The sequence below is a fragment of the Prionailurus viverrinus genome, chromosome F1, assembly GCF_022837055.1.
Source record: "Prionailurus viverrinus isolate Anna chromosome F1, UM_Priviv_1.0, whole genome shotgun sequence".
Lineage (NCBI taxonomy): Eukaryota > Metazoa > Chordata > Mammalia > Carnivora > Felidae > Prionailurus > Prionailurus viverrinus.
The window spans coordinates 25,560,472-25,584,427 of NC_062577.1; the positions used below are offsets into that span (position 1 = coordinate 25,560,472).

Here is a 23,956-nt window from a genome sequence, read left to right on the forward strand (position 1 = left end):
GCCTCTCCTTCACCATCATTTACTGAGTTACCAAGTCAATACTATCTTTTAAGACATTTCTGTTATGATATATAAAATATGCCTCCATAAAGCTGTTGAAAAAACTTAAGATATTTCTAACTTCTCTCTCCCTCTCTCTCTCTTCCCCTTGCCTCTGTTCAGAGAATTATCTTTAGCCCAAATTATGGTAAAAGCTTCCTAAATTATTCTGTTCCTAACCTATTCTCTATACTACAACCACAATTATCTTTCTAAAAAAAGAACCTAGCAACTCTGCTTCTAAAGCTCTTCAATGACTATCACCTATGGGATAAAATTCCAGATTCCTTAGCATGATAAACTTAATTTATAGTCTTAGCCTCTTTGCTATCTTCACTGTATACCAACTGTTCCTGTCAAAAAGTCGTATCTAGGGGCGCCTGGGTGGCGCAGTCGGTTAAGCGCTGACTTCAGCCAGGTCACGATCTCGCGGTCCGTGAGTTCGAGCCCCGCGTCAGGCTCTGGGCTGATGGCTCAGAGCCTGGAGCCTGTTTCCGATTCGGTGTCTCCCTCTCTCTCTGCCCCTCCCCTGTTCATGCTCTGTCTCTCTCTGTCCCAAAAATAAATAAACGTTGAAAAAAAAAAATTTAAAAAAAAAAATTTTTTTAAAAAGTCGTATCTAGAATGCATTCTCTAAACATCCAGAAATTTCTTTACCTCCACATCTTATTTCCTAAATTTTGGGGGGCAGTAATATCCTTCAAGTCCAACGTTAATGTCATCTAGTACAAATCTTTCCCCAACTGTTCCTTAACAGAACTATTACTACTTCATCTATTTCCGCAATAGCACTCTGTTAACTTTTTAGAGCCCTTACCGTTACGCGCGCACACACACACGCACACACACACACACACACACACACACACACACTTCATTCATTCATTCATTCATTCATTCAATGAACATTCCTTAAGCACTTAACGTTCACAATCTAGTGGAGGCACACATATAAACAAATAGTATACAATGTGCTAAATTATTTAATAAAGTTACAAATAGCATGTGTATCAGTCTCTCCACAAGGTTGTATGGATTTTAAGGACTACGTCTTATTTACCTTCCTATCAACAGAGACCGTCCATGAACAAAAAAGCAAATGGCAATGTTGAAAGCTGTTATCATCTCAACTTAAACAGAAAATAATAGAGGGATCAAAGGCAAGGCTGCCAGTGAAAGGACAAACAGGGAAGGAAGGGGGTGTAAATCAATAGCAGTAACAATAAACATGATCACAGAAGCAGAAGAGATGGTTTAAAAAGCCAGGCTGGAAAACACTTAAGAAAGAAAGAGGAACACAATTAAAATACATCACTAGGCTAGTAAGCTGGGAACAAAAGAGAGAACAAGGGAGTGAAATTCATATACTATTTTGCAAGTAGCCTATAAGAATAACTGGTAAAATAAACTACACACCACATACACAAAAAGCATAATTGACCTTGCTGATAACAGTGTCAAGAAGAGGGCTACAGGTGACCATATAATAAACTAAATGTATGATGCCATGGAAATAATGGGAGTCATTTGATAAAAGCATACCATCATTAATGTGCAATGAATCAGATGGCTGGAGCAAAAGATAATGCTTATCCTCTGTATTTACTTGCTCAAGTAAAAGCCTTGCTATGATTAGGCCAAAAAAAAAAAAAAGTTCAGAAAGTTTTGTATAGTTCAAAAAAAAGTTCAACAACTATGTATAAACTGCACTGGAGGTTCATCTATTCACTCTGGACATAATGTAATGAGCAGGTAAAGTGGAGCAGTAAAACATTACCATCTAGAGTCAGTGAACAGCAGAAACTACTCAGAAAGAGAAGACATTTCTCCCAGCTACTCACCCAGAGCAAAGATTAACTACTAGACATATGGCTTCAACCTCATATAAAGTCTGAGTGTTTCTCAGAGGGGAATGGGGTGGCCCCATCTGAACAGATTAGTTGTGGTAATTAACAGAGGTGTACCACTAACTCCCAGGCTACAACCTGACAAACAAATCTGTCTTGTTGAGAATTACACTGTTAGCAATCAAGTTCCCTGATTTTGGAAGTATGGTGATATCGCGGAGTGCCATCCTCAAGAGACCTTAACTCTACCTGACTTCCAGTGAAACCCAGTAACAAAGATTCCAAGCTGCCAAGAGTCTCTAACAGACAGTAAGAAGCCAGAATCCTAAGATAAAAATTGAAATAACTGGAATTAGATCTAGGCACACTATCCTAGATCTTATTCAATTAAGTCCATCAGTAAACAATGCATTCTTTCTCCTAAAACCCATACCATACCATTCCTTCTTCTAAAATCCTACAGGCTAAAGTGAGCTGAAAGGCAAAGGTGGCTTTCCTGATACTTTGTTATCATCTCTGGTTCTTTCATTCACTAGTACATTCTTACTTAAGAAAGTCCGCTTAAAATTAAAGAAACATTTATATTCATTCCCTAAAAAACAAATTTGTTATAATCTCTTCAAATATTATATTTTCCTTTTTTCCCTATTTACCTCCCATTTTCTATGATATTTTCCCTCTTCTGTTTTCTGTTTTAATCACATATCTGACTTCCTCTCCTCCCTTATTTTTAGTTTCCCTATTTTTATATCTACTGTTCATATTTATATCATACATGTTTATGGCTAATTTTCTATATCTAAAAAAGGTATTACCTCCATGAATAAACCTACAACATAATAAAATTTCTCTCAAAACCCAAAAAGCACCTGGGTGGGTCAGTCAGTCAAGCATCCAACTTTGGCTCAGGTTATGATCTCAGGGCTCGTAGGTTCGAGCCCTGCGTCGGGCTCTGGGCTGACAGCTTGGAGCCTGGAGCCTGCTTGGGATTCTGTGTCTCCTTCTCTCTCTACCCCTCCCCTATTCATGCTCTCTCTCAAAAATAAATAAACATTAAAAAAAATTTTTTTTAAAGATAACTCTCTCCCGAATAATCCATACATACATTCCCAATCATTCCTGCTGCAAGAGAGTTTCAGAGCAGCCACATAACGCCCTCCTCCAAGCAGCTGCAGAGTTCCTGTCTCCTGAACCTGCTTTCTCAAGCAGCTCTAGGAGGAGAATCACCTGGATGACATATTAGAAACTGAGATGCTGAGGCTCCACCCCCAAGAGCTTCTGAATCAGTGGGTCTGTGAAGAGGCCAAAAATCTGTATTTTTAAAGGTCCACAGGAATCCCAATACCATGTCAGCTTTGAGAACTACAGCTCTAAAGACTATTTTCAGTTATACTCTTTGAAGCCCGAAGCCTCCAAAACCACTGTTGATTTCCATAAAGATGAGCATCAGTGGAGAGAACTAATCCTATTCCCCAACCACCTAAGACCATCTCTCTTGCGAAGATCCAGAACACTTAAGAACAAAAAAATACCTTTAAACCAGAAGCTAAAATTACAGACCTCTATGGGGGGTGACCATGAAGGCAGTTAATAGTTAATAATCGTAGCTACCATTTTCTGTGTTCCTTCTATGTGGGCCAAGAACTAAGTCTCCATCACAACCCACAATCCTTTTCCTTATTTGCCTTTTGCTCCTCCCCTTAATCTAAAAGCTCTGTTCAATGCAGCTGGAAATCTGTATCCTTCTCTCTCCCCTTATATACTCTCTTCTTATATACTCAGGCTATACTGAGGAGAAAAGTACACAACGCATCACCCTTTCCTTTCCCCTATGTATTAAGATCCCTTATTTACCCTTTTTCTCCCCTCCCATTTCTTCCCACTCCTAGCAAAAAGGAGCCTTTTCTTCTTTGTGACCCTAGGAACATACTGCGCAGGGGAAATTGCCCCCATCTGAACCTGGCTCCACTCGGGTTTCTTTTGTCCTCTTCTGTTCTCTTCCTGGTGTTCTTTTTCTCAGTACGGTATGCATAATAGAACAGACATGGGCTTTGGGGGACATTTATTTTTTTTCACTCTTGTTTATAAAAACACTTAAGCATTCAATCCCAGAGAACCAAAAATCCCACCTCCCCACTGAACACTACTAAGGGGCAGGTCTTCTGCTCCATACCTTTTCTGTTTTTCTTTCTCTCTTGTTAATGCTTTTAAAAATGAATGAGTTTTTTTATATAAATAAAGTTTTTAAAGTATGGAAAAAACTATTCATATATCCATTTCACTGATGAAGAAACAGTATCACACAGGCTATGGAAATAGTCCAAGGTCATTCAGTGACAGATCTGAAAATTAAATCTAGAGCTCTCTCTCTCTCTCAAACCTCTGAAAGCCTCTAACAGGCCATTCACATAATGCCTCTCATAATATTCAAACTCAGCTACCATCCATAACATAATCCCCTATACTCTCTCAAAATTTCATCACAAGGCACTTGGCTCTCCCACCTCAATTCTATCCTCAATTCCCACCTCTAATGGAATCTCTGCTCCATAAACTTCAATGCACTTTAACTTCTTTAGAGAATACTCATTGAACCAATATGTCTTGACTCTTATCAAACTCACACCAAAGGACAGGGCTTGCTCACAAATGTCTATGGATGAAACGTTTTATTCCACCCTCTCTTCTACACAGGTAAGAGGTTTCAGCAAACTCTCTGGTGTTGCATCAGACTGTGCTCTTCCACACTGAAGAAAGACCTTTTCCTCAAATTGACCCATGTCCTCCACTCATTGTTTGCTGAGTGCCATATATGTAGTAGAAATGAAAAGTGCTAAGCAGTGGGGAGACAGCAGTGAGAAGGAACATACTCACCAATTAAAGAAATCTAAAGATTTACTCAGAAAGTTGATATTCATAAAGATTACAAATGAGATGAAAATAATTAAGGGGAAAAATAGAAATGCCACAGAAGCATAGAACAGAAAGAAATTCATCTAATCTGGGAAGTGAAGAGGAAAATGTCACTAAATCTAAGACCTAAAGGATGAATATAGGGCAGCACGGAAGAGCTTTCCAGGCAGTAAGAACAGTACATGGAACAGCCCTGAGACAAAAAAGACATGACACAGTTTAAGAAACCAAAAAGCCCCATGTGTTGAAAAGGACAAATGTCAAGAAATAAATCTGAAGAAGAAAAGGAACAAGATCATGTGAGGTCTTCAACACGATTTGTTTTTAAAGGATCAATTATTGGCCACTCCTCTCCATGACCACAGTTTTGAGAAACCAATAACATAGAATCTATACCACTCTATTGCACTTTTCAGAAAACTTTAAGAATACTTTTATTACTGGGAATGCAAGCTGGTGCAGCCAATATGGAAAACAGTATGGAGGTTCCTCAAAAAACTAAAAATAGGGGCGCCTGGGTGGCGCAGTCGGTTAAGCATCCGACTTCAGCCAGGTCACGATCTCGCGGTCCGTGAGTTCGAGCCCCGCGTCGGGCTCTGGGCTGATGGCTCAGAGCCTGGAGCCTGTTTCCGATTCTGTGTCTCCCTCTCTCTCTCTGCCCCTCCCCCATTCATGCTCTGTCTCTCTCTGTCCCAAAAATAAATAAATGTTGAAAAAAAATTAAAAAAAAAAAAAAACTAAAAATAGAACTACCCTACAACCCAGCAATTGCACTACTAGGCATTTATCCATGGGCTACAGGTGTGCTGTTTCAAAGGGACACATGCACCCCCATGTTTACAGCAGCACTATCAACAATAGCCAAAGTATGGAAAGAGCCCAAATGTCCATCAACAGATGAATGGATAAAGAAGATGTGGTATATACATATATGTATACACACACACACACACACACACACACACACACACACACACACACACACTGGAATATTACTTGGCAATCAAAAAGAATGAAATCTTGCCATTTGCAACTACATGGAAGGAACTGGAGGGTATTATGGTAAGTGAAATTAGTCAGTCAGAGAAAGACAAAAATCATATGACTTCACTCATTTGAGGACTTTAAGAGATAAAACAGATGAACATGGGGGACAAGACAGAAGAGACTCATAAATATGGAGATCAAACTGAGGGTTACGGGAGGGGTTGTGGGAGGGGAGATGGGCTAAATGGGTAAGGGGCACAAAGGAATCTACTCCTGAAATCATTGTTGTACTATATGCTAACTAATTTGGATGTAAATTTTTAAAAAATAAAAAAGAAAATTAAAAAAAAAGAATACTTTTATTACTCATTTAAGTGACTCAAGAGTTTCATTCTAGTATCCATTTTATAGTGAGTTTAACTGGCATCTTTTAGAGAAACAAGTTGTTTCATGCAAAAGTCAAAGCATAAATGAATACTGCTTTGTTCAGACTAAAGTCAAATATCATGAGGACTAAAAAAGAAACTATATTTGACATGGTTCTATTTACATCATATAAAATATAAAAAGCCTCCAAAAGTTAGCTAAGGATGACTCTAACTTGCCAACATAAAACAGAAATAAAACTTCATTAAAGCTATGAAAATAATATAAAAGTATCTGGTTAAGATGATACATATAAAGGGGTACCTGGGTGTCTCAGTGGGTTGAGCACCCCAACTCTTGACTTCAGATCACGATCTCACGGTTCAGTTCCAGTTCAGTTCAGTTCGTGAGTTTGAGCCCCGTGTCACTCTCTGCCCCTCCCCCACTTGCGCACTCTCTCGCACGTGCTCGTACTCTCCCTTTCTCTCTCTCAAAATAAATAAATAAAAACTTTAAAAAGAACTCTATGGAGAACCATCTTTTTTAAAAAAGTACAATACATATAAAAGGCAGAAGCACCTTATCTCAAGTAAGCATGCAACTTAAATTACTTGATAGCAAACAAGGGATCCACACTTCAAAGTATCACCCAAATACTCATCTCATAAGAGAGGCGCAAGGCTCAAAGAAAACTAACAATAGCCAAGAAATTTTAAAGAATTATATTTACCATTTAACTTCCCCACTTACTGTACAGGCTAAGAATTCATAAAGAGGGGGAATAGGAAAAGAACACAAAAAGTAACTTTTAGGGGAAAGGAGCCATAAGAATACATCTGTTTTAAGATCTCCCGACCTCCAGGTTCTTACAAGAAACTTCAACCATCAATTACATTTTCCCTCATGTGTATCTCTAGCGTCCTCCTCTCTCCAAGATTGTTCCTATCAGCACTTATACTTAATCAAGTCTTCTTACTTAAAACAAACACAAAAGTCTCTCAACCCAGCACCCTCCTCTACTACTGCTCTTTTTCCTTTACAAACTTCTCATAAAAGTTAATTGAATACACTCACTCTTCAAGCAATTCCTGGGTGCTTCGCACCCTCCAATTCTCCCCAACAGCGCTCATTAAAATCACCAAAGATCTCTCAATCTGCTGTGCATCTTCAAATAAAAAGTCCTCATCGTGCTTGGCCTCTTGGCAGCATTTATCACAGTTGACTACTGTCTTGAAACACTCATTTCCTTTGGCTTCCATATACCACACTCTGATTTTCCACTTCCTCTCTAGTTCTTTCTTAGCATCCTCTGCTAGCTAGCCCTTCTCTTTTAAATCTAGAGGTTCAAGAGGGTTTGAACATTGGCTCTTTTCTAACATTATACTCTGGGCAACGTCACCATGTCCAAGGCTTCATGCCAATGACTGCCAAAACTCTAGTCCCGATCTTATCTCTGCTATGCTAACCCATATATCCAACGGCTTATTCAGAAACCTCAAAGGCACATCAAACTCAACATCTCCAAAAGTCAACTCATGATTATTCCCAAAAACACGAGCTTGAGGTATTCCCTATCTCAGTCCAGATGCATAAGCCAGAAATATCCACAAGAGGTGATTAAAACTACATGACCTCTAAGGTCCTATTCTACTCTAAATTTATAATCTATACCACCAGTTCCAAATGTGGTCCAGGGATCTCTGAGGGTCTACCTATCAGGGGGAGTCTTTGAAATCAAAACTATTTCCATAATAATATTAAGATATTAATTCTCTTTTTCACTTTCATTCTCTTTTGAGTATATATAGTGCAGTCTCCCAAAGGCTACATGACATATGGTATCACAACAGGTTGAATGCAGAAGGAGATATGAGAATCCAGATGTCTTCTATTAAGCTAGATATTAAAAAGATTTGAAAATGTCAAACAATGTTATTCTTTTCACTAAATGCTTTTGTGTTTTGTGTTTTGGAAAATACAGTTACTTTTCACTTAAAAATGTTATTTATTTTAATACAGGTTTATTGTTATTTTAAATAAATTAATAAATATGTTTAAAACTTCCATGTCATGCATGTTTTCCAACCAGAATGCTATGAAACTAGAAATCAACTGCAAGAAAAAATCTGGAAAAAACACAAATACATGGAAGTGAAATAACATGCTACTAAAAAATAAATGGGTGAACCAAGAAATCAAAGAGGAAATCAAAAAATACAGAAACAAATGAAAATGAAAACACAACAGTCTAAAATTTTTGGAATGCAGCAAAAGCTGTTCTCAGAAGAAAGATTATAGCAATACAGGTCTGCTGCAAGAAGTTGAGAAAAATTTCAAATAAACAACTAACCTGACATGTAAATGAGCTACAAAAAGAACAACAAACAAAACCCCAAATCAATAGAAAGAAGGAAATAAAAAAGAACAGACCAGAAATAAATGAAATAGAAACTAAAACTAAAACAACAACAACACAATGTAACATACCAATAAACCCAGGAGCTAGTTCTTTGAAAAGATCAACAAAACTGATAAACCTTTAGCCAGACTCATGAGAGAGAGACAGTGACAGAGAGAGTGAGCGAGCAAATAAAATCACAAATGAAACAGGAGAAATGACAACCAACACCACAAAACTATAAAGGATTATGAGAGAACAGTATGAACAATTATACACCAACAAACTGGACAACCTAGAAGAAATAAATTCCTAGAACTGTATCACTTCCCAAAACTGAATCAGGAAGAACCAAAAAATTTGAATTTGATTACTAGCAATGAAACTGAATCAGTAATCAAACACTCTCAACAAACAAAAGTCCAGGACCAGATGGAATCACAGGAGAATTCTACCAGACATTTAAAGAAGAGTTAATAGAAAAAGAAGAGGAAGGAAAGCTTCCAAATACATTCTATGAAGCTAGCATTACTCTGATACCAAAACCAGATAAAGACATTACCAAAAAAAGAGAACTACAGGTCAATATTTCTGATGAACACAGATGCAAAAAGCCTCAACAAAATATTGGCAAACTGAATCCAACAATACATTTAAAAAATCATTCACCGTATCAAGTGGGATGCATTCCTGGGATGCAAGTGTGGTTTAATATTCACAAACTAATCAACGTGATACATCACATCAACAAAAGATAAAACCATATGATTTCAAGAGATGGAGAAAAGCATTTGACAAAGTACAACATCCATTCATGATAAAAACCCTCAACAAAGTAAGTGTAGAACATACCTCAACATAATAAAGGCCATATAATTAAAAAAAAAAAAAAAAAACCACAGCTAACATCATACTCAATGGTGAAAAACCAAAAGCTCTTCCTTTAAGATCAGTAACAAAACAAGGAGGTCCACTCTCACCCCTTTTATTCCACAAAGTACTGGAAGTCCAAGCCATAACAGTCATACAAGAAAAAGAAATAAAAGGCACACAAATTGGTGAGGAAAAAGTAAAACTTTCACTATTTGCAGATCACATGATGTTATATATAAAAAATCCCAAAGACCACCAAAAAATGACTACAACTGATAAATGAATTCAGTAATGTGTCACAAGACACAAAGACACAAGACACAAAATCAATGTGCAGAAATCTGTTGCACCTATGCACTAATAATGAAGCAGCAGAAGGATACATTAAGAAAACAATTCCATTTACAATTGCACCAAATATAATAAAATACCTAGGAATAAACTTAACCAAGGAGGTGAAAGATCTGTCTTCTAAAAACCATAAAACACTGATGAAAGAGATTGAAGATGACACAAACGAATGGAAAGATATTCCACGCTCACGGATTGGAAGAACAAATATTGTTACAATGTCCGTACTACCCAAAGCAATCTACAGATTTAATGCAATCCCTGTCGAAATACCAAGAACATTTTTCACAGAACCAGAACCAAAAAACCCAAATAGCCAAAACAATCTTGAAAAAAAAGAACAAAACAGAACAGAGGTATCACAATCCCAGATTTCTAGATATACTAGCGAGCTGTAGTAATCAAAACAGCATGGGAATGGCACAAAAACCAACATATAGATCAATAGAACAAAATAGAAAACCTAGATCCAAACCCACAATTACATGGTCAATTAATCTTCAACAAAGAAGAATGGTAAAAGACAGTCTCTTCAAAAACTGGTACTGGGAAAATTGGACAGCTACATGCAAAAAAATAAAATTGAACCTCTCTTACAACATACACAAAGATAAAAACTCAAAATGGATTAAAGACTTAAATGTGAGACCTGAACCATAAAATCATACAAGACAGCACAAGCAGTAATGTCTCTGACATCAACTGAAGCAACATTTTACTAGATACATCTTCTGAGGCAAGAGAAACAAAAGTAAAAATAAACTATTGGCACTAAACCAAAATAAAAAGTGTCTGTGCAGCTAAGGAAATGACCATCAAAACTAAAATATAAACTACTAAATGGGAGAAGATATTGCAAATGACATATCCAATAAAGGGTTAGTATCCAAAATATAGAAAGAACTTCTACAACTCAGCACATACACAAAAACAAATAATCAGTTAAAAAATGGGCAGAAGACATGAATCAGACATTTCTCCAAAGAAGTCTCACATATGGCCAACAGACACACGAAAAGATGCTCAACATGACTCATCATCAGGAGAATGCAAAACAAAACAATGAGATGTCACCTCACACTGTCAGAATGGTTAAAATCAAAAACATAAGAAACAAGTATTGGCACGGATGTGAAGAAAAAAGAACCCTTGTTGTACTGTTGGTGGGAAAGCAAACTGGTACAGCCACTGTGGAAAACAGTAGGGAGGTTCTTCCAAACATTAAAAATAGAACTACCATACGATCCAGTAATTCTACTACTGGTTATTTACCCAAAGAATACGAAAACACTAATCTGAAAAGATACAGGCACTCCGATGTTTACTGCAGTATTATGTACAATAGCCAAATTATGGAAGCAGCCCAAGTGTCCACTGATAGATGAATAGATAAAGAAGAGGCGGTGTGTGTGTGTGTGTGTGTGTGTGTGTATGTACATATATATATTTATGTATATATAATAGAATATTACTCAGCCATAAAAAAGAATGAAATCTTGTCATTTGCAACAACATGAATGGATCTACAGAGTAGAATGCTAAGTGAAATAAATCAGAGAAAGACAAATACCATTAGATTTCACTCACATGTGGAATTTAAGAAACAAAACAGAGAAAAAGAGACCCTTAACTATAGAGAACAAAAAGATGGATGGGTGAAATAGGTGACGGGGATTAAGAGTACACTTACCATGAGGAACACTGAGTAATGCACAGAACTGCTAATCACTCACTATATTGTACACCTGATAGTAATGTAACACTGTATGTTAACTATACTGGAATTAATTTTTTTTTTTTTTTAAGGGGCGCCTAGGTGGCTCAGTCCGTTAAGCCTCCGACTTAGGCTCAGGTCATGGTCTCACGCTTCGTGGGTTCAAGCCCCGTGTCTGGCTCTGTGCTGACAGCTCGGAGCCTGGAGCCTGCTTTGGATTCTGTGTCTCCCTCTCTCTCCGCCCCTCCCCTGCTTGCGCTCTGTCTTTCTCTCTCTCGCTCTCAAAAATAAATAAACGTTAAAATGTTTTAAACTAATATATATATTTAAATCTTCTAATTACAGCAAATATCAATAGACGTAGCCCACATAAACAAGAGCTCTTTAAGTTTTTAAAAACTCATGAAGTGCTCCTGACACCAAAAAGTTTGAGAAATGCTAATCTGTACTTACGGTATATACACAAATAAGATACAAGATATTTTTAAATGGCCAATTCTCAAGTATCCTCTAGAAGCAAATGACAGGGCTCTCATTCAGTCACATAGATTTGGTTCCATTATTCACTGGACTCCCACTATGTGCCTGGCACTAGGGATAAAATGAAATTATATTGTTTTGGCTCTCACAGAGAATGTTTTCCATACCTTTGCTACATTTCTGTTCTCTCATCTCTATCAGATCCTATGTAACAATCATGGCTGCCTGAAAGAATGAGAAAAAACAAGCCTGCAATAGTCAAACTATCTAGTCTAAATATAAAATGGACAAATTTAGTAGGGACCAGGCTAGAAAAAAAGGAGAAAACTTTCCAGCTCTAGGTCAGACCCATTACACTGTTCCAAGTAAACTTCCAGAATAACCAACACCCCCATAATATAGTATAATACACAGATACAAGTGACCTGCGGATTCAGCCTCAACTCTTTTCACATTTAAAATACAAAACCCGGGGTGCCTGGGTGGCTCAGTCGGTCGAGCAGCCAACTTCAGTTCAGGTCATGATCTCACTGTTGGTGAGTTCAAGCCCCATGTTGGGCTCTGTGCTGACAGCTCAGAGCCTGGAGCCTGCTGTGGATTCTGTGTCTCTGGCTCTCTGCCCCTTCCCCACTCATTCTCATTCTCTCTCTCGCTCGCTCCCTCTCAAAAAAAATAAACATTAAGAAAATATATAAATAAATAAAATTTTAAAACCCCAACAACTACTTTTACAAATATAAGGCAGATCTACTGTAATCTATGAAATCCAGAAGGAACTATGTAACATTTGGTACCAGTTTGGCCCCTGGAATATGAGGCAGGGTGAGGATCTCAAAGAACATAATGTCTCCCACTGATAAGAAATGAAGAGCTAAAATAGAGCTTGACTCGAGGTGGTCCTAATCTTTTACTTAAGGAGAACTGAAGACAACGAACAAGACTGGGAATAATGAGGAAAAAAAAAAAAAAAAGCCCTACGAATAGGAACTTAAGCTTTGCTTACCCACCATCTAGTTATCCTGAATACTTATTCTTCCAAATTAATTTCAAGGAATACATCCCTATAAAAGTGTTTTATAGCTTGCGAGTCAGGATTATTTTTTGGCCTAAGTATGAAATTTTCATGACAAAACCTTCCCTGATACCTAAGAAATTGCTAAACCTGGTTAACTCTGAGTGAGGATCAAGGAGAAAAAGCAGATTTTTCTATGAATATGTTTTTAAATTTGGTAAAGCAGAGGCACGTGTCACTTTTTGAGGAAGGAAAAAAAAACAAGAAAAAACAAACAATTTTGAAAAGTTTCCTTCCATATTCAATAACTTACTAATTTAAGCTAAGGCTGTAAAGGAAAGAAAGACAACTACTTTTTCTTTCATTGGAAGCATTTATTGACTCCTTAAGGCAGTGTAGTTGCTCCCACTTTGTGGATCCACAGTACTTTACCATTCCTCTTACCACCTTGTGCTCTTATTTACATATCTGTCGCTTACATGGAACTGTGAAGATGTTTTAGTCCCCTATATATCCCTAGTCCATGCAGAGTACACACTAGGTGCTCCAGACCTACTTGCTGACTGATGGATGCTCCCATTGATAAGTCTCAGGATCCAATTCTTACATGCAAACAGGCAAAAAAAAAAAAAAATACAGGAGTCTCATACAATATGAAGAGGTTAACCATTCCTAAGCAGGTAATTTATTTTGACAACATGTGAATAACTAACCAAATAATAGTTACATGCATACATATATGCATTTATAATTCCAAACAAGCCTGGAACTACAGAGAAATTCTTTAATAAAATACTGTTATAGGGGCACCTGGGTGGCTCAGTTGGTTAAGCATCCAACTCTTAATTTCAGCTCAGGTCATGATCTCAGTGTGTGGGTTCGAGCCCCACACTGGGCTCTGCACTGATGGTGCGGAGCCTGCTTGGGATTCTCTCTCTCTTTCTCTCTGTTCCTCCCCCACTTGGGTTCTCTCTCTCTCTCAAAATAAATAAATTTAAAAAAAAAATAATTCACAATACACAAATGTAGCATCTATACAAATTTTCAGAGATGCATCAATTGAATAAGTGTAGTCCGATTTCATTTATAACCAATCAGAAAACAAAGCACATTAAAGCTAGAAATTAGAGGTCATCCAGCCTCATGCTCTTCAAATTTGTAGTTAACAACCCATTAGTAGGTCAAAAAAAAAAAAAAAAAATCTGATAGATTGGAGCTAGCATCTTTTAATAAAATCAAACGGGACTGAATTAAAAGTAACAGGGTGTGTTAAAAGTAGTAGGATATTATTTAGTGGAACTTACAATTCATTTATATTTATACATATATGTAAATTATATCCCTAAGAAAAAATAAATTTCTTATTGTAAGTGTCCTAGTCAAAAGAGTTTGAGAGGTTCCCAAGCTTTTTCCTTTCACAGAACTCTGTGTCTCAGTAATTTTTTCAAGGTTCCCCCTCGGCACCAAAAAATGACTTCTATTTCCATTTATTAGATCCATACAATCTATTAAGTATTTATGTCCTAACAACTTAGTAGCAGTTTGAAAAATACCTATAAATTGAAAGAAATATTTTATTACTAAATAACCACAGTTGCTTATTAATGGAATGAATGCACCTACTACACACAACTTCTCAAACCTTGAAAACACTTTGGACGCTGCCACTTTCATTTACCGTTCATATGGATTTTTGCACAGTACTTTTTTTTATCACAGTAGCCCCCAAACCTAGTTTTTTGAAGACTTCCTGTCATCAAAAGGAATACAGCACAATGTCACAGACACTACCTGAAACTAATAGTTTGAGCAGTGTCCCACAGATGTCAAATATCACACAGATACCCCACAGCTGTGAAATATTACCGTGTTTCCCTCAAAAATTTTTAAATATTCCACAGTGCCTGTGTGAGCTCACTATAGTGCTCAAAGGTACCTGACAGCACAGTTTGGGAATCCTGGGTTTAAGAAACAACTGATCTAGCCTGTATGCTTACTTTGCAAATTAAGAAATGACACTTAAGGTCACAAAGCTAGTAGAAAATAAAAACACTTAAGGGTTAACTGCATCAACAAAAGTTTTGAAACAGAATCTAATCATGTGATAGCATGTTGATGAAATCTACAGTTCTCTGAAAAACAACTAAATTCAAAAATACATTTAGGGGCGCCTAGGTGGCTCAGTCGGTTGGGTGTCTGACTTCAGCTCAGGTCATGATCTCACTGTTCCAGAGTTCGAACCCCACGTCGGGCTCTGTGCTGACAGCTCAGAGCCTGGAGCCTTTTTCAGATTCTATGTCTCCCTCTCTGTCTCTGCTCCGCCCCCGCTCGTGCTCTGTCTCTCTTAAAAAATAAATAAGCATTAAAAAAAATTTTTTTCAAAAATACATTTATATGATTGTATAATAAAAGGAAATTGTTTTGATTTTTTTAGAAAAAAGCTTCAAAAATTATAAAAGTGGAAGTTATAATAAACAGTACAAAAGTGTCTAAAGTAAAAAAAAGGAAAGTCATCCACTCCCTCAGGGATAACATAGCTGATAGTTTAACATATATCCTCACAGACCCTTTCCTACGGACATACAAAATAATAACAAAATCAAACTACATTTCTTTGTCCGTGTTTGTTTTTTCAAAACTGAATCATATTCTACAGTGTAATGCAACTTTTTTCTTTCACTCAGGATTATATCATGAACATTCTTCCATGTCAGGACATAATAGTAATTGCAAACACTCAAACATTTATGTGGTGCTTACTGTGCTTGCTTGAGGCTTAAATAGTAAGTCATTTAATTCACACAACAGCCCTGTCAGGTGAGAAACTATAATTATATCCAGTTTACAGATGAGTTTAAGTAATTTGCTAATGGCTGCATCTAATAAATGATGCATTTGGGATTTGAACCCAGAAAGTTAGTTGCATGGTCCTTGCACTCAATGATACACTCAGCTGCTTCTCATGAAGTAAATCTAGCTATCCCTCAACCTGTTAACAAGTGCATAGCACTTCACAGCATAAGTACACTAGAATTTTAACTATTCCTCTACGTTTAGGACTATTCCTGACATTTTTTAATTTTTTAATACTATTGGCATTTACTTGTAATAATGTTAAAATGAACTCCCTATAGATTTACTCTTATGCTTTTGTGTTAAAATTTCTGTAAGATAAACTCCCTAAAAATGAAGTAACTCTATCAAATATGCGCACTTTTAATTTTGATAGATAATACCAAATTTCCTTCCAGAACACTGTCCTACTTGTACCAACTTATAGTCCCAATGACAGAGGGGAGGGTTGAGGTTCATTTTTAAGTCAACAAATATTTTTGATTCATGGAGAGGTCTATTTTGAGTTTTTCACTCTGACGCAGAATGAACAGACTGCCAGGTTGTTCACAATCATCCTCTAATTTGATAATTATCTGACTTTAAAGAGGTGTAGACTGTATAGTGAATTCTTCATCCAGTTATGAAACCACCTATGGGTGAGATATTTCCCCTATACGATACTGTTCACTTATGTATAAAACGTGGGAATTGGACTACCTGGCCTTTCAGATTTAAAACTCTCAATGCTGTAATTAAGAAGTGACTTCAAGTTATTAAAAGCCTATAATTATAGTACTAATTAGGCCAGGGCCTTAAACCTTCTATTTTCTTTAAATTATAATAACTATTGCCAGAAGACCTAGGCAAATCATTAAAATAGCCAATAAAGTTTTCAGGATCCACCTGTGGCTTATTCTCAGTGGTTTTTTAATCCTAGGCTGTAATTCCCTGCAACCTAGCAAACTTGAACATATCTCTAGAGTATATTTCTAATAAGAGTTGATATGTGCCTAGGAACATGAACCAGTGTTGTGTTTTTTTAAATATTATGCCAAGACCACTCTTAAGTCAATTTATTCAACTAATATTTATTGACTGGTTTACTATGTACTAAGCACCGGGTGCACAATAGTTAACAGAGTAACTCTGCCATCATGGAACTTACAGACTAGACAAGAAAGGCAAATAACAAACCAAAATAACCACTAGTAAATGTAAAGTTACACTTCTGATAACAATAAACAAAAAGCTATTAGTGCAGAAGAAAGAAAAAAAAAACCCACTATGCAATCTTTTGATTATTTGTGGGGTGGTTTTTTTTTTTTGGACTATTTGCAACACTAGAAATTGTTTGACATGAGAAGAAAATGTCAATAAAGAAATTATTTCACAACCTCTCCTGCACTGCAAAAACTAGCAATCACAAGTGTAGATGACAAGTTAACTTTTTAAATCACCAGTACTAGAATAAAGTCACCAAGATGTCACTACTTTTCAGTTATGCTACTATGTGGCCCAAATATTGGTTTATCATAACCAAGACTATAAATGCTTTGAATTTCAAAGATGACATAACTATGAGTATCCAAACAAAATGAAAGATGACAAATCAACTACAGTTTCTTAGGAGTACTGTTCAAGCAAAAAGTACATACAGCGGTAAAGCCATTCATTATAATAATTCATTACTTGTTCATAATTAACAAAATTATTGAAAATACTATTTTTAAAGAACAACAATCATTAAGCATTAAGGAGTTAGTGGTATGTCAAAAGGAACAAAAATAGATTTTTTTTTAGATTTTATAAAACCAAGTTCCAGAGTATCTATATTAATATCCAACTTTAAAATAAAACTAATTCTACAATGTTAACTAGACTTGTGATCATTTCACAATACAAACATATGAATCATTATGTTGTACACCTGAAACTAATATAATGTTGTGTCAATTATACCTCAATAAAAACAAAAAACACTTGTTCAGGAATAAGAGCATCATTCATCACACTTCCTTGTGTCAATTTCCACAACTGCAAAACAAAAATATTTGCCAAACCTACCTCACATTGCTACGAAGATTAAATAAAATAATGTATGTGGTGATACACTGAAAAATGATGTCAGTTATTTTAAACAGTTGCTTCTTTTTTGCCGCCACTATAACACAGCAATTTAAAAAATAACAAAATTGGTTAGATAAGGACTCCATCTCCTTTCGTCTGTCCATAAGTATTTTAAAAGGGGCAAAAAACTGGCAATCAAAAAAAAGCACTAAGCAAAAATTCAAAACTTCGTAATTCCTAAATTGATTACCCCCACAGGAGGCTGATTGTTTAAGTAGTAACACTCTTACATAACAATATATCTCAGAGAATCAGGGAAATTGTCTCATATATGTATGAAATTGTTTACTGACTAGATGTCACCATCATCACAAACACAAGTCCTGCTACTATGAAAAAATGAGATACATGTATTTATCCACACATACAATGTATTTTAGCTTGATGTTTATTTTCTGATAAAAGCATCTTCAGTGCAATGACGCTCCAATGGTTCAGATTTATTTTATTACACTGAATGGAGTTGGTCAATTTAGCACACCAAAACTAATTTCATGTTACACACCCATGGGTTTGAAGCAACTTCTACCATGGGTCTAAAACCAATCCCCCAAAATCTCATGTTACTGGCAGCACACGGCCTTGTTTAAAAACTGTGTTTTAAACCAAAAAATTTTTAAAGTGGAGAGCAGCTCTCAGTATTTTATCATTGCTTCTACAAACCGTTTCAGGCTGTTGCTAGGTCCGCCTAACATAGCCTTTCCTTTAAAACCTTTAAATGCAAGAGGAGGAGGTATCGTTAACATGGCAACATAACCATTAACGACTTTTCCAAATTCAAAACAAGGATTGCCATCAAAACAAAAATATCAAACAATCAGGCGGAGTGCATGGATACTGATTACTACTCCTGACAACCTGTCCTATATGAAGGATCTTTTTCTTTTATGAAAGACTTGCTACTACACTAAAACCACATTAAAATTTTATACCTATGGGCAACTTCCTATCTGAAAACTAAAAATCCAGCGAAATTCCAAACCGTATTTGGGACATCAGTTAAGTATTGTTTACCATGTTGGGTTACATTTAAAAAGAGGGCGGGGAAAAATACTGACAACTTTGAAAGCGTAAAGCTTTTTAAATCTCCCACTAAATCATTTGTGAATAAATCGGTAGACTACATTCAGCAGCTGCTACACTGGAGCAGAAGATCAAAGTTTTCCCTATACTTGAGAATGCTTATCCCCACCAAAAAGGAACAGAAACCAGTCATCCTTGCCACTGGAGCCAATTGCCCGGAATTTCCTAAAATATGCCTGATCTGCAAGCGAAGGAGGAGCACTTCTCCGGAGACCAAAGGCGAGAGGTATCTTACATCTTTTGCAGACGAGAGGAGGGGCGGGAGCAGGGAGAGCACTAGCAGGTAAGGAAGGAAATCCGTCTTCGGCAGGCACCGGTGGGACCTGAAATCCAGGTCTCAGGATGGCCCTCCCCGCAAAGGCTCAGGACACGGGGAGGTTCCCCGAGGGGGACGCCAGGCTGGGCCAGGACTCCCGGCGCCCCGCCCCGCCTCTCTCGCCGCCACCGGGGACCCGGGACCGCGGACAGAGGCAGCAGAAGCTAAGCGAGCGTCCGCGGTCCCAGCCACGTCCTCCCGCGGCTCACCTGAGAGTGTCGCCTCCGCCCTCGGCTCCCACGGTGCATCCCGCGGGGCCTGGCGGAGGGTGCAGTGATGCCGCCCCGACCGGCCCCAGGGCTGCCGGGCCTGGCCTCCCCGCTCCGGGGACGCACCGGGTGCCCGCCTCGCACCGGCTCCCGGGATCCGCCGGGCTGCAGAGAAGGAAGGAGAGGCAGAAAGGCTGCCTCCCCTCCCCCACAGCAAGCCTCCCCCTGAGCTGCGGCTCTCTGCAGTTCCCTCTGGCGCAGGTCCGGCCCCGCTCCCCCGCCCGGGAGTCACTTCGGCAGCGGCGGCCCAGTCGCCATTACAGCCCAACAACTGACACGGAGGAGGAGCGGCGCCGGCGGCAGTGGCAGTGGCGGTCGCGCGAGGCAGGGCGGGAGCAGTCGGGGCCCAGGCAAACCTCGCGAGAACTGTCCCGACACCGTGCTACAGGAATACAACCTTCGGTTAGGGCCATGTTGAGTGTGGCCGAAAGTTGCGGGAGAGAGAACGAAGAAAGGACACTCGAGAGCGCCATGTTTAGTGTGGCGAGTTTGTGCCTTGCAGGACTCGGGAGGAGCCAAAGTAGATCCGCAGCGGAGACCTCTCTCCACCCCCACCCCCCACCCTCCTTCCTCGGACGCTAATTGGGCCTTTTGGCTGCGCATTTCACCCCGGGCCAAAAAAACAAGCTGGGGGTTTGACCAGGGTGCGCTCAGAAGTCGAAATTACAGCTTCTCAGAGTTTACGATGTTTCACCAATTGTCGTCCAAGTAAATCTTCTTTACCCCAATCAGTTTCAGAGCAATTGCAGCGCTGCGGCTGCTGCAGTTACCCACTGCTGTCACTGGCCGTTTTGTTCACGAGGGTTAACGATTGTGTTCAGCATGCAGTCTGTCCAATGGCTAGAGACGCCAGAGCAAGGAAAACGGAGTTTCCTCCCGTTTAGGTATAGGCATTGGTAGAACTGTGCTTTGAGAAGACTTTGTGTGATCAACATATCTTCTAATATCTTTATCCTCTTTCCCCAGTCTCCGAATGGTGAATTCTAATGTGTGTCAGGACTTAGCTTAAATGACATGTCTTCTGCAAAGAATGCCACCTTCCGCTAGGTGCTCACTTCGCACAAGCTCTCTGCCCATCACTTTCCTGCACCTTCTGAACTCCCACAACTGTTTACCCAGAGACTATTTCTCATCTTTAAGTATCTTGAAGACGCTTGTCTCTCTGTACCCCAGTAGGGCCTAGCTCATTTTAGGTGCTGGATAACTGCTAACTGCTAGGTGTAACTAGGACATTTTAGGTACTGGGTAACTGCTTATTGGGTAGACCTCATCAGTAAAAGCAGAAGGCAGTAACCGCTCCTTCTCTGTAGGGCTTTTAACTGTGCCTGAATAGGACGTATGTGGATGAGCAAAAATGGTCCTGCACATATGTAAAATCTGTACCGTGTCTCCAGGAGGCTGTGCCGGAGGGAAGAACAGGAAATGTGGGTATCCTAGTGGTGCCAGGGGTAGTGAGAAAACAACATAAAGAAAAAGTTAGTTTCCTCATCCTTTCTGTGTAAAGCAGTGGGATAGATGTTTTTCATGTTATTTTCCTGAATTTATACAACCACCTTATTAAATATTATACTCACGTTTTTAAAAAGAGGAAATGGGAAGGGGGCGCCTGACTGGCTCAGTGGGTGGAGCGTGGGGCTCTTTATCTCGAGGTTGTGAGCTGGAACCTCACTTTAGATGTAGAGATTACTTAAAAATAAAATCTTTAAAAGTGGAAATGCGTTGTGAAAAGTTAAGTAATTTGCCCAATATTATGCCATCAGTAAAAGGCAAATGTAAGATTTGAGGTCTCCCTTACTCTAAAGGCTATTTATACTTCTCCACCCCCATGCTGCCTCCTGGGTAACAGAGAAAGCACCAAAAGTTTCTGTCACTGTGTGGGGAGCAATGTTATCCTCATATCAGCCTATGCACAGTTTCCATCTCTCATACTGCACGCTGACCCCTGCCTCTCCTTCACCTCCCGAATACCTCAAACACACCAACCTCTCTTCTTTTTGACATGCCATAGCTCTTATTATTTATACCCTACAGATTGGCTTTTGCAGCATTTTACCATATTTGACTATAATGAATATGAAATTGCAGTTGTTGCGTGAGGTCCTGAGACAAACTGATAGCAGCAAGTAAATTATGAGACAGGCGTCCAAGAAGCACATTTTCAAAGGAGTAATATGATACCAGTAATGCAATTCTTGGGCCCCTCTCTCAAGACCCTTCAACCCGGTCAGTGATATGAAAGGATTGAGAGAGGCTTCTGGGTGGCTCAGTAAGTTGAGCGTCCAACTTCTGCTCAGGTCATGATCTTACAGCTCATGAGTTCAAGCCCCGAATATGGCTCTCTGCTATCGACACAGAGCCCGCTTCGGATCCTCTGTCCCCCCACCTCTCCCACCCCTCCCCAGCTCGTACTCTCTCTCTCTCCCAAAATAAATAAATCAACTTAAAGAGAAAAAGGATTAAGGGATTGTAGATTCACAGGATTTGAGAGGAAGATTTTTGGAGAGAATAGGCGGAGAGGTGCAGAGGTGGCTTCTTCCTTTCCTCAAGCTAGAGAGAAGGGCTTTGAGGAGACAACATGGAGAGGTTGATGTGTGCACCAGAATCTGGAAGCCAGAGTAGCCTGAGGCTGGATTCAGCCTTGAAAAGGTACAGCAGCCTCAGCAGTCAGGTAGAGAATGGTGCCTGCCCAGGTTGAGTGTTCCTGCTCCAAAAGAGGAGTCAGAGATAACTGAACCTGAAGTCAGAACCCACGTAAATAGTATTCTACTATTCGAGTTAAGGAAAGGTGGAGAGAAATATAATACTTGCTTGTACATGTATAAATTATCTCTACATGGATACAGAGGACACTGCTATCACTGGCTGTCTGTGTGGAAGGAAACAGATGACTAAGAGTAAGAGGGAGGTTTATCAGTTGTACTCTTTTGTACTTTAACAATTTTGAATCATGTCACTATACTAACCATTTAAAAATAAGTATTTTAGGGGCGCCTGGGTGGCTCAGTCGGTTGGGCATCCGACTCTGGCTCAGGTCACGATCTCACAGTTTGTGAGTTCGAGCCCCGCGTCGGGCTCTGCTGACAGCTCGGAGCCTGGAGCCTGCTTAGATTCTGTGTCTCCCTCTCCCTCTGCCTCTCCCCCACTCATTCTCTGTCTCTTTCTGTCTCTCAAAAAATAAATAAAGGTTAAAAAAAATAAGTATTTTAAAATAAAAATTAGGTATTTTCCTTAAAAAAAAAAAAAGAAATTAAAATTGAAGGAATCCTCCTGAAAGGGTGGCCTGCCAGGGTGAGTGGAACCCAGAGAAAGATGAGAATTTGGCAGGGGGCAGAAGATGAGGGGACATTGGGAGTGGCCAGCTGAAGGAGAGTCACAGGCATCAATAACATTCCGCAGGTAAGAATAGAATGGTCAATGGGGCGCCTGGGTGGCGCAGTCAGTTAAGCGTCCGGCTTCAGCCAGGTCACGATCTTGCGGTCCGTGAGTTCGAGCCCCGCGTCGGGCTCTGGGCTGATGGCTCAGAGCCTGGAGCCTGTTTCCGATTCTGTGTCTCCCTCTCTCTCTGACCCTCCCCCGTTCATGCTCTGTCTCTCTCTGTCCCAAAAATAAATAAACGTTGAAAAAAAAAAAAGAATAGAATGGTCAAAAATGGGGAAAAAGAGGAGGAGATTCAATTTCTTTTAAATGTTTATTTTGAGACAGAGAGAGAGAGAGAGAGGGCTCAATGGGGGGAGGGGCAGAGAGAGACAGAGGCAGACACAGAATCAGAAGCAAGCTCCAGGCTCTGAGCTGTTAGCACAGAGCCCGACCAGGGGTTTGAAATACCAAACCGTGAGATCATGACCTGGGCTGAAGTCAGACCCTTAACCCACTGAGCCACCCAGGCGACCCTGTAGCAAAATATTTTTAAATGCCAAAGAATTAGAAAGAGTACATTCAGAAATGTGATTACCTCTGAGGGAGCAGAAGGGGAAGTTATATGTAGTCCAGATGAACTCAAGAAGCTTCGATGGTGTTGGTGGTAATGTTTTATTTCTCAAGCTAGGTGTGGGTGTTTGTATTGTTATTCTTCATAGTTTTTGTATTTCCAAAATATTAAATAATATATTTTAAACATAAAAATAAATGAGAATTTTAAAATACATGTAGGGAATAGGAGGAAGAACACCCCAGAGAGAAAAGTAAAAGAACACAAGAATGTAATTTCGAACAGTAGAAATGATATCTTACTGATTTGGGGTTCAAGAAACTTTTGAACTTTGTAGCACTGAACAGAAAAGTACACTCTTTTTTATCAGAGTTTAAGCCAAGACAAGAGTGTATATCCAAGAAAAAGCTGCAGCAAC

The 23,956-nt window shown here is 39.0% G+C and overlaps 1 protein-coding gene across 3 annotated transcripts in view; it reads right to left on the reverse strand.

Annotated features, from left to right (window-relative positions):
• Nucleotides 1-19,904, reverse strand: part of CEP350 (centrosomal protein 350) — a 158,007-nt gene extending 138,103 nt beyond the window's left edge. For all 3 annotated transcript variants that reach the window (XM_047840249.1, XM_047840247.1, XM_047840250.1), the window contains exon 1: nucleotides 19,551-19,904. The gene's annotated coding sequence lies outside the window, so the exon portion shown is untranslated. The remainder of the gene's footprint in view (nucleotides 1-19,550) is intronic.
• Between the last annotated feature and the right edge of the window lie 4,052 nt (nucleotides 19,905-23,956).